Source organism: Sturnira hondurensis, unplaced genomic scaffold (assembly GCF_014824575.4).
Source record: "Sturnira hondurensis isolate 20B ecotype Veracruz unplaced genomic scaffold, ASM1482457v3 Scaffold0005279, whole genome shotgun sequence".
NCBI lineage: Eukaryota > Metazoa > Chordata > Mammalia > Chiroptera > Phyllostomidae > Sturnira > Sturnira hondurensis.
In genome coordinates this window covers 8490541-8506953 of record NW_028077910.1, presented here as the reverse complement: position 1 = coordinate 8506953, position 16413 = coordinate 8490541, and the positions used below count along the sequence as shown (strand labels likewise).

General features: G+C 39.1%; 1 protein-coding gene across 1 annotated transcript in view; it reads left to right on the top strand.

Moving 5' to 3' along the window:
- Nucleotides 1–16413, top strand: part of LOC118987499 (EGF-like and EMI domain-containing protein 1) — a 127868-nt gene that overhangs the window by 31855 nt on the left and 79600 nt on the right.

Here is a 16413-nt window from a genome sequence, read left to right as displayed (position 1 = left end):
TCAGAAGAGTAAGTTAAAGGCGATGAGCTGACAAGAGGTCAGTCCCTTGGGCTCCAAGTGTGCAAACAGGCAGGGCGGCAGGAAGTGGACAGACCGGAATGATTGAATGGTGAGTGTGTTAGTTTGTTGGGCTGCCATACCAAATTTCCACAAGATAAAGTTACTGTCGCGGTATTGATGGCCAGCAGTCTGAGGTTAAAGCTGTGTTCCCTCTGAAGGTGCTGAGGGAAGGATCTGTTGCGGGCCCCTCTCCTAGTTACCCGTACATCACGGGTACCCGACAGTGTTCACTCACCTGCAGAGGCATCAGGCCACTTTCCCACCCTGTCGTCACATGACGTGCTCCCTGTGGGAGCGCCATGCTTTTCCTATGGCGTTCTTTCTGCAAAGATACTCGTATTGACTTTGAGACCCACCCTACCCTGTCTGACTTCACCTTGACTAATTACATCTGCAGTGACCCTATTGCCAAATAAGATCACATTCTGAGATGCTGGCTGTTAGGATTTCAGCATAGAAATTTTCAGAGAACACAATGCAACCCATCACAACAGGAAACCAAGGGCCAGGACAGAATTCCCCTGCCTTCGAAAGGAACCTGACTCAAGCTGTTTGTTGTCATTTGCATGCCTCAGATGATGACAAGGAGTCAGAAATAGGCCACACCACCTGCTTTTTCAGAGACTGTGCCTATGAAAGCCCCACGGCAGGAGTGTATGTCCCCTAATCTAAGGCAATTCTTGTTCTGAAGAGTCCAGGTGCAGAAGATGGCAAAACTCATACATGGAGAGCAATGAGCTCAGAGAGACGGCACAGAGAGTAAAATGCTTTCACGCAAATCGAAGTCACCATCTAAAATTCTAAAGCACACAGAAAGAAAATCAATCTTAAAAAATTTAATCAGTGCCCTGGCCAAGTGACTCAGGTGGTTAGAACGTCATCCCATATACCAGAGATTATGGATTTAATTCTGGGGCAGGGCACATACCTAAATTGCAGGTTTGATCCCTGGTTGGGGCACATATGGGAGGAAACCAATCATTGTTCTTCTCTTCTCTTCTCTCTCTCTCTCTCTCTCTCATCTCTCTCTCTAAAACTCAATTTATAAAACTCAACTACTCAGAAGATGACTTCTTGTTCTTTCAACAAGCAAATAACATACCAGTCATAAGTGGCTTTTAAACAAGTATGTTTAAGATCCTCAAAGAGAAAAAAAGAAATAATAAAAAAAATACTGAAATACAAACTGGCAGATGTGAATCCAAAAAGTGGGGATCATAAAATAAAACTCATAGAAATTGTGGATATAGGCATATATGTATAACTTAGGAATTGAAAGATGATGTTGAAGATTTCATTTAGCATATACATGATCAAAAGATATGAAGAAATTAAAAATGTGAAAAAGGGTTAATACATAAATGCTGTATTGAGAAGTTCCATGTAAATATGTTGGGAATTATCTTCAGAAATAGGAGATAAATGGTAGAGATATAATATTTGAACAAATAATGGCTGAAAAATATCTTCCCAGAATTAGAGAAAGGCAGATATTCTCAGATTAGAAATGAACACTAACTGTTGTAGAGATAATTCAAATTAAATTCATACTGAATACATTATAGTGAAACTTCAGAACATCAAGAATAAAGAGGAAATTCTAAAAACAGCTGAGTGGAAAAGGCGGATTATCTAGAATAGCAGAGAACTTGTCATAGTAGACTCCAGAAAAAAAGTAGAGCAAGGTCTTCCAAACAGTAAGGAATATACAGTCAACCCTCGCTATTTGTGAATTACACATTTGTAAATTCACGTACTCACTAAAATTTGTTTGTAACTCCTAGGTCGACTCATGGTGCCTTCATAGTCATTTATATACATGGGCAGAACAGTTTATAATTCGAGTGGTCCAATGCACCTGCTCCCTCCTAGGTCAAACAAGGCAGCACTCTGCCTTCTTGTTTCAGATTATCTTCTATAAAAAGTGTTCTTTTACCACTTTAGTGCCACTTTTTTATGTTTATTTTTTATTTTTTATACTCTCCTATGTTGTTTTTTTAATTGTTAATTCTATCTTCCTGGTGTCACTTTTTAAAAATAAATATTTGTACTTTTTGTTAGTGATTTGCTTCGTAAAATGGTCCCAGAATATAAATAGATATGGCGTCTTTAAACAGAAACTCACATAAAACAACATTATGTACTTATTGGTTGGTGAAAATGTTATAACCAGAGGATCACAGCAATCTAACTCTGTATTCTGGGAAAATAACTAAAATCTCACCCAGGGATTAAAAATCCAAAGGAACCATATTCTTCATACACCTGAATAGGGCATCGCATCCTTAGCAAGAACACATAGACACTATATTAGTCTGCTTATGTCACCTACTGTTTAAATAATTTAAAAATCAGGTTTGTGCCCACATTATCCTTTGTGTAGTGAAGAACCCATCTGTACAAAACATCTCACTTTTTCATTGACCTGGGGAAGACATCAGTTTTCTTGGGTATTACTTGTTGTTTAGAGATTTTTATGTACTTCGAATTCAAAAGAAACTGTCTTAATAAAAAGGCATTTGCTATTTTTCTTTTGAACTGTGTATGCCTTTGTGGGCATATTTCTACTTCCATACAGTGTTAAGACTTCAGTGCAGCCCAGAGAAGGGACATTTGTTTTGCTGATAACAAGAAGCAGCTGCTTTCCATGAGAGATCAATCATTATTTTCTGTATTTCTTATTCCGTAATCTGATTTTTAACATGTGTCATGCCTGCTGAGAGAACGCTCAGGGGTCTGTCATAGAAAAGGACTGGACACAGCTTGAGTTTTGAAAGTGCAGACCTTCAACTGAAAAAACAGGAGTCCAGCATTTTCTTTTTTAGTGATTTTTGCTATTATAATAATAATGGGTTTTACAGAGACAAGTAGAGTGTAGATAAAACTCATATTTGTTGGATGGAAATTTTGTGTGTTAAGTGGGATAGGGCAGGCCTCAGGAGAAATTTTAAGATCTCTTTCTTACTTCAAGCTTTTTTGTTGTCGTTGCTTTCATGCTCCCCTCAGGAGCGTATTTTCACCTTTATCAACACCTGTTTAGAGCCCCAGTGGTCTCCACTTTATCAAAAGCAGAGTCAGGGAAGGATGTGATATTGCTGATTTAATTCTTAGCTTTACTATAAGTAAACGCTCTCTGAGAATTTCATATTTAATTCTTACAGCTGGTCTTCGCTTTAAAATGTTTCAAAAATTCTGAAGTAGGAGAGAGAGAGAGACTTTGAAAGAGTTCTCCTACAATCCCCTTAGTAATAATGAAAATAGTAAAAATAATTATCAAAAGCTCGCATTTATTGACTTTTCACCATGCCAGGCTCTGTGCGTCAATTACTTTAATCCCCCAGACAGTCCCTACAGGTTGGGCACTATTATGCAGCTGTATGTCCATAGATGATAAAAGTTTTGGGAGCTTACGTAACCAGCAGCTCAGGGTCAAATGGGACATTGTCAGAAATGCAAATTCTCAGGCCTCCACCCCAGACCTGAAGGACTAGAAACTCAGGGGTGGGGCCCAGCAATGTGTTTTAACAAATCTGCCAGGTAAATTGGATGACGTGAAATCTGAAAACCACCGCCCTAAATTGTGGCTCTCCAGTGGAACTTTTCAGGAGGGCCGCTTTTTCTTTGTGTGACAGATGAGGAGGGGTGTCACGGCTGTTTCTGTGTTCCTGGACTTCAGAATGCGCCTTCGTCCTGGGAGTGTTCAGCGAATGCACACTGCACAGTTGTGTGTGACCCTACAATGATTCACCCTCTGCAGCTCTGTTGAGGGCCACAGAACGACCGGTGCTTCACAAGCCCACTTACACCAGCTGTGTTTTCAGTTGGGTCCGAAGATCTGTAACTTGTTTTTCTTTTTAATTTAATTCTTGTTCAAGTACAGTTTTCTGTCTTATATTTCCAGCTCTGTTCCCCCCCCCCAGTGCTCCCCTCCCTCCCTCCCATTTCCGGCCCCCACCTTAGTTATTGTCCATGTGTCCTTCATACTTGTTCATGTGAGTCCATCCCCTTTTCCCCTGTGATTCTCTCCCCTCTCCCCTCTGGACCCTGTCAGCCTGTTCCGTATTTGAGTGTCATTGGTCATATTTTGCTTGCTTGTTTGTTTTGTTGTTTAGATTCCTGTTAACGGTGATATCATATGGTATTTGTCTTTCACCACCTGGCTTATTTTGCTCAGCATAATGCTTTCCAGTTCAAGACCAGGCTATGGAGACACTGGGACCAGTGTGCAGCGATGGGGAGCTTCACTTGTGAGTTGGAGCATTCGTCTTAAGACCTCAGGGCCTGAGCAGGACACTGATTCATTGTGTTTATGTTCCGACGGAGCGGGGGTAGGGTTTGGGGGACAGGGCTTCTGCTCTACGCCAGGTATTCACAGAGTCACAAATAAGTTTCCCTGCAGACAGTTCACCAACAGGTAAAACATGAGCATCGAAGTTTGAAATACTAACATAAAGCAACAACAAAAACCGCATTATAAAGCAGGTCATATAAAATAAATTGTGCAGACGGTTAGTAAATAATACGTTGTCTGTTATTACCCCCAGAGCACTAGAATAAGAGTCAGCCGACCAGGGCTCCGGGCTTCTGTCGGCCTTCTACTTGCCTTGTGCTGAATGATGAATCACTCAAGCTCCCGAGCCTCTGTTTTTCATCTGTAAAAAGCCATTCCCATTTCGTTAGTTTATTAAGAAAATGAAAAAAAATGGAAATGTATTTTTACTGTAACACGATTTCCTTAAAATAATAAAATCACAGCCTCATAAACAACGCAACTTTAAACATAAGAGGGCACAGCGCTAACAACAAATGCAACTCTGTAACCTGTGGTCCGTCTAAAACAACCACACACATAAAAATACTACTGCAGTTAAAAAGACAAATTAAATTTATAAAAAAAGGAATTCCTCGGTAAAGACTTTACAATAAGAAAGTGTTCTAAGAGATTTGCATAATATGTTAATGAGCATGCCAACCCTAAGCCATATTCACTGTGCTGCAGACAGATTTGTTCTGCCCTTTCTATGTTTAGAAATGTTTTTGAGACCAGTTACTTCATTGCTCTTTTCCCCCATATCAATCGAAATAAACTGAAGCTTAAGGTCTTGAACTTGGTGAGTTTAGTGCGAGGAAATAAACAATAATTTTTTAAAATTCCAGTTGCTCCAAATCAAAAGGAAAGTTTTCAAAAATTGAAAGTATTACTTTTGAGATGACATTTTGATAATGTATGATTTACATCAAAAAGATGTGCATTAAATTTCTGTAAAAATATGAGACTATTAGGTATATATTTTGATATAAAACATTTTAAAATCTCAAAAGTATTTCTCTGGGTTCAAAACATGTCTGTGAACAATTAAATTTGTCAAATCCTATTATTAGAATTTTAATAAAGAAATGAAAATGGCACTCAATGTTAAAGTTTACTTTCAAATAATATATTTAAAAAATAAATCTTTAATATTCTTATTCTATAATTATACATATACAAAATGTTATTATTCTCAATACATTTTTGAATCTATTGTATTCAGTTTATTACAATTACAGTTGAAGTTCTATATGGGTGATTACTAATACATATGTTTATTGATTCAGTTAAACAGAAATGTATCAGCTATTATTATTTCTATGTATATATATAATCTGTACTTGGAGTGTTTCTTAACTATGGCTATTAAAATCATCTTTTCTACATGTTGTTTTATGTCCATCTTGGTTAAGAATTTTCACTCTTTTATTGAGGAGCAAAAGATATTCTTCAATCCTTCCATTTTCTTTGGCTGGTCTAATAATTAAATTGATGTAAGACAGATTAACAGGAGAAAATAAATGTTTAATTATGTCTGTACAGGAGCCCCATGAAAGTATGAGACCCTAGGGCAAGTCAGGCAGTTGAGGTTTACTTGCCATCCTGAGATCAGGACGGCACAGGGGCCTGGGCCTTCCGAGGGGAGGAGGGTAGTTCACAGGACAGTAAGAAGAGCAGATGCTGGGTAATTAGATGCTCACCCTGCCATAGAGACAGGCCATTCGGATAAAACGTGTCTCTGGTGATAGCTCTCTCTCTGAGCTAAGCTCCGCTATCTAATTTGTTATAGGTAGTTAAGAGAAAGGTAAAACTTTTTTTTAATTTGTTAGGCCTTGATTATCTCTGGCTTAGAATAATCCATATGCCGAAGTGGCACATTTTGGGGTGACCTATTCCCCCCTTCACTGTGTTTTCTCCTTCTGGGTTATAATGTCTATGGGGCTTTGTCCAGGGTCCTGAACGACCTTAGCTCTTATTTTCAGATATAGGTCATTTTACTCGCACTAATAAACCCCCAGTCCTCATTATACTTTATCTCTCTTTAGTATGCACAGTTTTTTGTTTTTACCTCATGAGAGCCTTAGTCACAGAGGAAATCCAATAGTTTCTCACAATAGATTCCTCCTTAAAAGTGAATTAATAAAATGTCTCACAAAACTATTGTATGTCCACAAATATGTTGTATGCTCAGAGAAATATTCTCAATGTTTATTCCTAATATTTTACAATACTATAATTTTTTTTTAATTTGTGATTTTTTCTGTTTCAAATTTCAGTTCTAACATGACTTTTTGAGTAGTCTGTTTGTTTTAAGATGCTCTCCCGGGGAGCAGACTATAAGGTGGAGATTAATGTGCAAACACTTTATTTAGAGGTGCCCTTAAGATCAACAACATAGAAAGGAAGGGGGCAAAGATATGGGCAGAAGGAGGAAGAAGGGCCAGATGCAGTCCCACAGGAACTTCAGTGCCTCCCAGGGATGTTCTGAAGCTGAGACGGCCCTGTACGGTTGTGCTGACGTGGGGCCAGAAGCTGGACTCTTATAAGCTGGGCATACAGCAGTCTCTGAATTTGGGCTGCCCCAAGGAAGGGACATATCCTAAGATAAAGAGACTATCTTCAGCAAAGGCAGTTTCCAAAGAGAAGTGACAGCTAATGGCTGTCTATGGGCAGCCCTCTTGGCCCCTGGGGTAGAAGTCCTTTATTTCTAAATGGGGAGCCGGGCGGCATTCATAGCACCCACAACACTGGACTACCTCGAGCGGAGTTGGACGTGTTCAACGAGTCTACATCAAGCTGTTCTGAGATGAGGAACGTTCCCAGCCCTGGCACACAAAAAACCAGTGAGCAGATGCTGCTTTCTTTTCCTACCTCTCTGCTTCCCTGACATTTTAGCTTTCTCTGCATATTTAGAAGACCGACCAATGATGTGCTTTGTTTCCTGAGCTTTTATCTATTACAAATCAACAGAAGATTGTGGATAGATGTAACTGACAATGCTTTTGTTATATTGTTCTCTGTGTGTAGTTCCCCTAAAAATATTCGGTAGATCTTAATATAGTTTCTCCTTTGACCTTGTTTAATTTGAATGGACACTTTTAATTAGAGCCTGCAAAATTTCTAAATGTGCCATATGGTTTGCATAAAAGATTTAGACTAAAAGGAAGGATAATTATTGTCTGTGGAATAGCTAAAAGAATGTTCGGCTAGCCAACTCTCAATTGTGATTCAGATGTAAAAGACAAACTGAAGGAACAGTGATCAGCTTTGAATGGCGTGCAATAGTTCCTCTCTGACTCTGGTGGGTGAAAAGTTAGTAAAAGTAGTAAAGAGTCATTTCCCTCAAAACCTGCATGTTGTGTAGTGGTCAGATGTAGCTTATTCTATCATGTGTTTATAGCAGTTACTTGGAAATCCATTACACCTTGGAAAAAAAGAACATTCATACTCTGATTACATAAAAATTTTGAAAAATATTTTGTGTGGTAAGTATTAACACTACTCCCTTAAATGCACGTTTTGAAATGTGGGAACCGACTTTGCCTGTAGTCCATCTGAAGTTACTGAAGGAGTTACAGAAAACCCTAGTGAAAAGATGGTTATAGCTAGGACGTGGTATATAGAATATGTAATATATTAACTGTCTGATAAATAGAGGTTACCAGCCAGGTGCCATTGGAGATTTCAGTTACCTGTTTTGGAGAAATAATGCATGTAATTTAAAACATATAGAAGTTACACATTCACATTATAATATATAGAAATAATAAAGGGAAAGCAAAATTTTCTCTTTAGTAGCCCTTCCTACCCTTTGCGCTTACCTGTTCTTCTACTCAGACTTAACTACCGGCATCACTTCTGTGACCCTCCTTTGTGGTCTTCTGACCACTTACAAAAACATATACATATGTACGTCAGTCTGAATATATCTGTGTATATAATCATAGATTCTAAACATTTATATGCATGTGTATGCACATATATGTGATTAGAAATGTATATATACACAACACATGTACCCATATCATCTCATATATGCCTTAACCATCGTTCAGGAACTTCCTCTCTGAGCTTCATGTGATAGATTTCCATGGCAGCACATTTAAAAAGAGCTTATTATTTTAAAACTGTTACATTATATTCCATATGGTGGCTTTACCATTCTTACTTAACTTTTATGAAGCATGTAAATGTGTTCTTTAAAGATATCTTTATTTGATTCATTGCAGTTCTTTTATTAAATAGGTAGATGATTTAGTATTATTTCATTATTTTCTTCCAAGATCAAAGTGATATTTTTTTCTCTATTTTTTATGCTTAAATTTTGTAAAACTTTAAATACCACATTCTCACTTAGACAGTTATGAAAACTAGGACATTAATTGCAAAATAAATCTTTTATATTTTTAAAAACCACTCTTAAATCCTTCTCTTCCATATGCTCCTTTTCTCTGAAGCAGCCTCTTCTACGATTTTTCCCGTAAGAATACATTCCTCTACAACATTAAATAATGTGTAATTGCAAATGCCAGGTTCTTCCTAAATAGGTGCAATCCTATAAATTAAAATGTACCTCTAAATAAAGTTCGTATTTTTGGTTGAACTTCCCGTTTTTTGTCATGCATTGTAAAACCCTGACCTACTACAGCACATTCTTTCAATTTCTAATCAATGTCCATTCAGCCAGAGCACTAACTGCTTCATAAGCTAAATTAGAGCACCTTCTTAAAGCTGATAATTCTCAGAACAGCCTCCTGAGCATCAAGTGCGAATTTCGAGAGAAGCTGTCCCTGGACACAGTCAGCGTTATCAGCCTGAATCCAGACAGCTTTTGCTTCCCTTTGACTGTTCCTACCCTGTACTTTCCCATCTCTTTCATTTGTGATGCCTTTGTGAATCCGCAAAATCATGTTCAGAACACCAGTGGAAGAAAGAGCATAGGAGCCAGAATGCGTGTTTTCCTTATGAAAGCACTTCAGCCTCTACAAATCTCTCTTCCTTGTTCAATTCTCACTGAGAACCTCATCTGTGTCCTGTTTGCCTGCAGTCAGAAACTCTTAAATGATAAAGCTGGAAATGTGCTTTCCTTACACCGTCACATCAGGTGCTAACAGAGTGTTTGTTGTTGTTTTTTTAAAAATCAGATCCACTCTCTGAAATGAATGTCTTAAATGTAACTCCATTCTGTGGCATTGGTTGTTCTATTTCTAACATTGGTCAACTGTGTTCTTGGCACCACTGACCCTTTTGGATTGAAGATATGGCTCAGGACAGGTGAATTGTTTTATTAGTTTATATTTTTGTTTATATTTGTGAATATTATTATTTACTTAATTAATTAACATGTTGTGGCTACCTACTGTGCCCAAAATAGCATGCTAAGTGCCAGGAATCTTTACACCACATACTAATGGTTATAGGCAGCAGAGTATGAAATAGAAAGGAGACTAGATTTATTATCAGAAACCATGGGTTGGAATTTTGGCTTTGCCATTTAATTGCTGTCAGACCCTAGCCAAATCCAATGATCTCAGCTTTCATTTCCATACTTAATCTGAAATAGGGCTGCTAATAGATTTTTCACTGACTTTACAGGAATTAAATAATGCCAAATTGCTTTCTAAGTGATTAGTAAAAATTATAACTATAAAAATTTTCTGTGTTTTCTATCTTTAATAAACTTATATTTTAATGGCAGAAAATAAAAATGTATTTACAAATATAAGGGCAAGGTCCAGTGTTCACAAGAGAGAAGGACAGAAGAAAAGGTTGTGGGAATTTTCCTGGGAACTAAATTATGTCCAGTTAGAGGAAGAAAAGGAATCTATGGAAGACGAATCTCAGCTGGGACCTGCAAGGTGGTGGAATTTCAGTGTGTGGAATCGGGAGTGATGGCTCCTGGCAAGGGGACTGAAATGAGCCAGAACACGGAGTTAGCAAAAAGCTTCTGCAGTACTGAGTGACTCATTGGGTTAGGACTTGGTGTCCATAAAGCAAAGTAATGAGATGTGAGTATAGAAAGGAGAGTCGTAGCTAGAGAAGAGGGGGCCTGGAGTCAGATGTCAGGAGCTCACACTTCATCCTGTAGGCATCAGGGACACATTGAAAAGTTCGGAAATCACCAGTGCTTTCTCACCAATAACTTTCAGCAAAGATCCAACAAGTTTTAGACATGAGTTTATAAAACTCTTCGGCATAAATAATTGTTTTGATAGAAACAATACTTCTGCCAATACAACTAACATACATCCTAAGCTGAACATTTCACATTTCAGTCTAAAGTGGAAAAATAAAGGGATTAAGAAAAAACCCTCATAGCCCTGGCTGGTGTAGCTCAGTGGATTGAGCGCAGACCTGTGAACCACACGATCATGGTTCAATTCCCAGTCAGGGCACGTGCCTGAGTTGCAGGCCAGTTCCCAGGAGGAGACTCATGAGAGGCAACCATACATTGATATTTCTCTCCTTCCCTTCCTCTCTAAAAATAAATGAATAAAATCTTTAAAAAAAAAAACCTCATAGAAACAACAGTAGGGCAATTGCCAGAGGGAAAGTGGAGTGGGTGAGGGGAAGTAGAAGAGGGTACGGGGGTGGGGGATAAACAGTGATAGAAGGAGACTTGACTTTGGGTGGTGAACACACAATGTAATATATAGTGGATGTATTATAGAATTGTATACCTGATACCTATCTAATTTTATTAACCAATGTCACCCCAATAAATTCAATTAAATAAATAAATTATCTGCATTTGAGTTACCTCACTGATTTTGAGATTCCTGGACTTCTTAAATAATAGAGGACACCATAGAAATTTCTCCCTTTAAAAAAAAGCAACGTTAATCTGAATGGAAAATTCTAGTCTCTACTCTAAAAAGTGTGTGCTAATTATGGGTCCAGAAAGTAGAATACTTCAACTTTGAATATATTAAAATCTGGTGGGCATTTTGTTAAACTTCCATTTAGTAAGTAATAGCATGGAAAATAGAAAATGCCCAGGACTGCAAAAAGGAGTCAGGGAAGTGAGAAATAATCATTAAAGTGCCAGGACGGTGAGTTCCAAGGTAGAAGAGAGAACTAGGAGAGTGAATGTTGTCAATATTATCGACATCTACAGAAAGGTCCAAAGTACAAGGGCTGTGACATGCTCTTTTCTCTGCCTATTAGACAGTCTCAGGAAACCTCTGACCAGGCAGTTTTAGCAGTATGATGAGTGAGGCAGCTGAACTGTGAGAGGGAGGAAGGAGAGTGAAGCAGAGACAGTAACTGTTGGACCACTGGTTTTTGAAATTGGATGAGTAGCGCAATGGTGAGGAGAGGGGGTGGGAAATGGAAGACATGGGGGAAGAACCAACAGCAAAGAAGAGAGGAAGAGTTCAGATGAACGGAATGACTAATGTTACAGAGCCGGAAGGATGGAAATGGAATCGCATCAACGACATGATGTAGAGGACTTAGATGCCCTAGGAAGAAGCAGCAGAGGACTGGAAATAGCAGGCATTTTTTTAATAGAATGAAGGAAGTCCTTCTCAGCGAGATCAAGATCCACAGTGAGGCGAAGGAGGAGCAGCTCCTGGGACCTGAGACGTGCGTGCAGGGGGATATGCAATTCCTAGGGCCCAGTACAATGGGTGGCCTGTGTTCAAAGAGCATATTGGTGCCAGCGTGTAAAGCTTTCAGTTTTCTTTAACGGTATCTCTCTTTCATCCTGTTACGCTGTTTTTTGTTTGCTATTACATTCCTAGGCATGGGGAGGCTTGGGGAAGCCCCACCTTGCAACTCAAAACCTGTGTGCCTGAGCATGACATGCTGCCCCAGCTGAAGCAGGAAAGTCAATCCCCCCTTTCTACTACCTGTACTCACAATAGATGCACGAACCCCAAGGGTCCTCTGTGCACAGACTCACTTGGTATTGAATGAGAACTGGGTGAGAAGCTCATCCTACAGAGTCGCTCTCCAGATGCCCAGTGGTGCTGACACCCTGGAGCAGGGCCAGCTCCTGCTATAACCTGCCAAAATGCAGCAGGTACTGTTTTCCAAACCCCAACCTTCCCCCCAGTCGGTGCTCAGGCCCCATAAAAGGGGTGTGGGCAGCAGAGAGCAGACAAGGTCAATGGGTATGGATAGGAGGAGGATGCTGGGCAGCCTGGGAGACCCATCCCAGAGGGGAAGCAAAGGTGGTAGGAGGTGGAAGCATGTATAAGCTGAATCTCCAAGTCCCTGGTTCGTGCTCTATTCCACCTGACTTCACTTACAAAACACAAATGCTACCATAAAAGTATTACATATTTTAAGATGGTGAACAGAGAGCATTAAACCATAAGCACAAGGCCCTTCCGGGTCTTTTGCCATTGTACTGGTGCCCATGAGGCTGCCTCTGACTGCATGCTGTGTGCATGTGCAATGTGTAGTGAGTGTGTCGTAAAAAAGCTTGGAGCAGTCACTGTGGAATTCAATAGGGACTCAACATGAGCTGCAGGGGCTATGTGACTTTCTTCAGGGAAGCCATCCTTGGTTGGTGTCTTCGAAGGTAAAGTGGAGTGAGTGGATGGCAGGGCCACACTATGATTCTGATGGACCTAGGCATGCGGGCCTTTCTCCACAAAAGAATAAAATGTGTATTTTATGATTGTGGTGATACAAACATGAATGTGTAAATAATTATATATGAAAAATGGTTTCTTCAACCTAAAAGGTTAAGATATAAGACATCGATGTGGGCCTCTGAAAGTATCATGGGTTCTAGGCGCTGTGCCTGATGGGTAAGTCGTCCCTGTGGACAGCAGGTGTGTTGCAGACCTGGCACAGTAGATGAGGGATGGGGTCAGGGGAAAGGGTTCCAGAGACCAGTGGCAATGGCAGGATGTCCTGGCTGGGCGAAGAGCGGTAGGGGAAACTGAGGGAACGAGGAATTGTTAGGTGAGGGTATGAAGCCACAGTGAAAGGAAAGGCAAGTACGTAAGAGGATTGGGGCAATTAAAAAGTGGAAATTTGGGGTCATATTTGAAAATAGTCTAAGTTTTATGGTGCTGAAACATTCAAAACACAAACTGGTATAATGCTTTGGTACAGATGAAGGCCAGACATGGGCCATGTAACTATTATTTTTATGTTCCATTTTAATTATTTGCTTTTGTAGATATACAATACATGAAGTCATCAATAAGAAATTCCATAGCTAATAAGTTCTGGGGAGAAATAGCTTTTTGATGATCCTTAAATTTTATGAAGGAAGGATCCTTAAATTAGATTCTCCTAAATTCAGTTTATTTGTGCTTTCCAAAAGAAGTGAGAAAGGGAATGGTGTTGTGCTGTAGTTGGGGCTTTTAAATATGAACAGCACACCGGTTTTTGTAAATAGCAACTTTAGGGTTTGAATTGAGCACATTTATACTAAATTTACAAATGCTAATATTACTGAGATAATTTAAGCAGTATAACATCGGATTATACACGAGCTATTTTATAATAACCGAAGTCACATGTAATCGCAGGTTAAGTGACTACATGAAAAAGGAACACAATTATTTTAATGGATTTCTAATTGAAAACTTAGATCCTGGAGAGTGTAGAGGTGCGCTTTAAATTAAACTGATATTTCTTAGAAGTTTGGTTAAAAGCTGCTGGCAAAGAGAAACTTTCAAAAAAGATATTCTATTTTTAATATGATGTTTTATGATAAATGGTACCTATGTTGGTAAACATCAGACGAGGAAAAGTACAGAGAAAGAGCAGGAGCATATCATTTAATAGTGGGCCAAAAATATAGTTATTTTTCTAAAAAAAGAAGTATAACTATAACATAAAATGTTAATTCTCGAAAGCAATAATGTGCCAATTAAAGAAAGGTACTAAATTTACCAAATAAATGAATTGGCAGAACATTACCTATTTGCACTGTTTTATTTGTTATTTTTTTATATTTTAAAATAACTTCCTCTGATTGATAAAAATGTGTAATTATTGTTTTTTCTTTCAAATGTTGTATAATGTGATGATGTTACATAAATAAAAAAGGACATCATGGGGGAGGAGACAAAGAAATAGGAGGAAGACAGAAAAGAATCAAACATTGAGTGTTCTTCAGCTGAAATGTCTAATCAGAGTCCGAACAGCCATGTATTAAAAAGGTTGAAGAAGGGACTCCTACAGTGGGAGGAGTTGGGAATAGTCGATCTTCCATGGTCCTTTCAAGTTCCACAATTGAATAAATCAGTTCTTTCTAGCACATGAATAAAAATTTGTTACTAGAAAAGAAATAAAGGTGACAATAGAAGTGATATACAATTTAACTATATTCACAAAAATATAAAGGAAACTCAGGTTTCTGTAATAGAAATGAAGAGCAACCCCAAGCATCCTGCAGAGAGGAAGTGCTGCCGAGTTGTCTCCCAGTAACTGGAACAAATGTCCTTGGTGAGGTTCTGTTTCATCTGACTTGAGTCAAATGCCTCCCCCCATCACTGTGGCTAGGGACGGACATGGAATTCTCAGGTTTCCTTAGCCAGGGTCTTGCACCCACCTGTAGTTTGGTAGCGGCAAAGGGTAATAATAGTCCCCACTGTATCCCAGTCCACAGGAGAAGAATGCATAATCAGGAAAAAGAGAAGAGGGGAACGGTTCTGTGCAGAGAAAACCATTACTGCAACCCTCCAAAATTATATCAATCCATCATTATGACCGTCTCTGTCAAAGTCTTATGCATGGTATGAATGATAAGAGGCCTGGATGTCTTAAAAGAGCCAGTTTGTTTTAGTCGATTTGACCGCCTTTAGACTGGGATGTGGAGCGGAAGTGAGCTGAAAGGAGGTAGGATTAACCAGAGGTATTGAAAAGGAGAAAGGCTGGTTTGTGAGGTTCTGAGTTCCAATTCCCAGTTCCTGGATTCTCCTCCTGCCTCCCCATCTGTCCAAGGCACCATAGCAACTGCATGCCTAGCTTCTCTGCCGGCTGCTGGCTCTCTGTCTCTCCTCTCTCGCTTCCATAAGATATTTTTCCCTTTTCCTAAATCTGATATGTGAGGATATGGCTAATCAAAACAATCTACCCTGAGATGAAAATGCTGGACTCATACTCCTTTTTTCAGGTTTTTTTCTATTGACTCTTAGAGTCAATGAGAAAGAGGAGGTTTGGCATGAAGGTTTCCTATCTATCTATCACCTATCATCTACCTATCTATCTATCTTGCTTTGTATCCATTCATCTCTCTGTCCATCCATCTATATGTATCTATCTAACAGAATCCCAGTTTGCATCCTGTCCTGTATCCCAGCACCTGGGAAAACATGTACCTTTTAAGCGATGACCTCTAGAGTACCCAGAGCTTCAGTTGTCCTCCACCACCCATCAGTTGAGACCCTTAGAATTAGGTATTCAAGGATCTTCAGAAGTATCCTTGACTAATTTCTAGATTAAATTATTTACTTCAATCAAGTGGGAAGTCAGCCAGACAACCGTTTTTTATTACCAGCCTCCAATTTCTTGTGTTCATCCACTCATCACCTCTGGCTCCACTTCTCCCACTCCAGATGGGTCTCCATGACTCTGAGTACCACCTAAATGCTAGAGTCATGTTAGGCCCAGAAGGAAAGAGCAGAATCAGAAACAGCCACCATCCCAAGGATTAAAATCTCTCGTTGGAAGAACATATCATTCATTCTCTTAGGGAGTGAATTGTGAGTTTGGTTCAAGGTTTCTGTTTTGCTAACCCAGTGCCCAGGGTGAATGTCATATTTACCCCTGGAAATAACATTCTCAGCTCTCAGCCCACAGAAAGTTTCTTCCTTCCTTAAAAGCTAGGGGAAAAAAATCCATGTATTTAGATCCTGGGTTGAAATGGGTATAGAAAAAATTAGCTAAGCAAAACCAACTATAGGGATTTGGATTCAGACTTTAACAGAATTACCCACCTTCTTTTGCCATTGGTGTCTAGTCCTATGAAATACAAAAATAAAATATAATCTGATAGATCCATGAACACATGACCTTGGCAGCTCTGTAAATAAAGAAGAAAAAATTCTGCACTTTAGCAAAAAGACTGA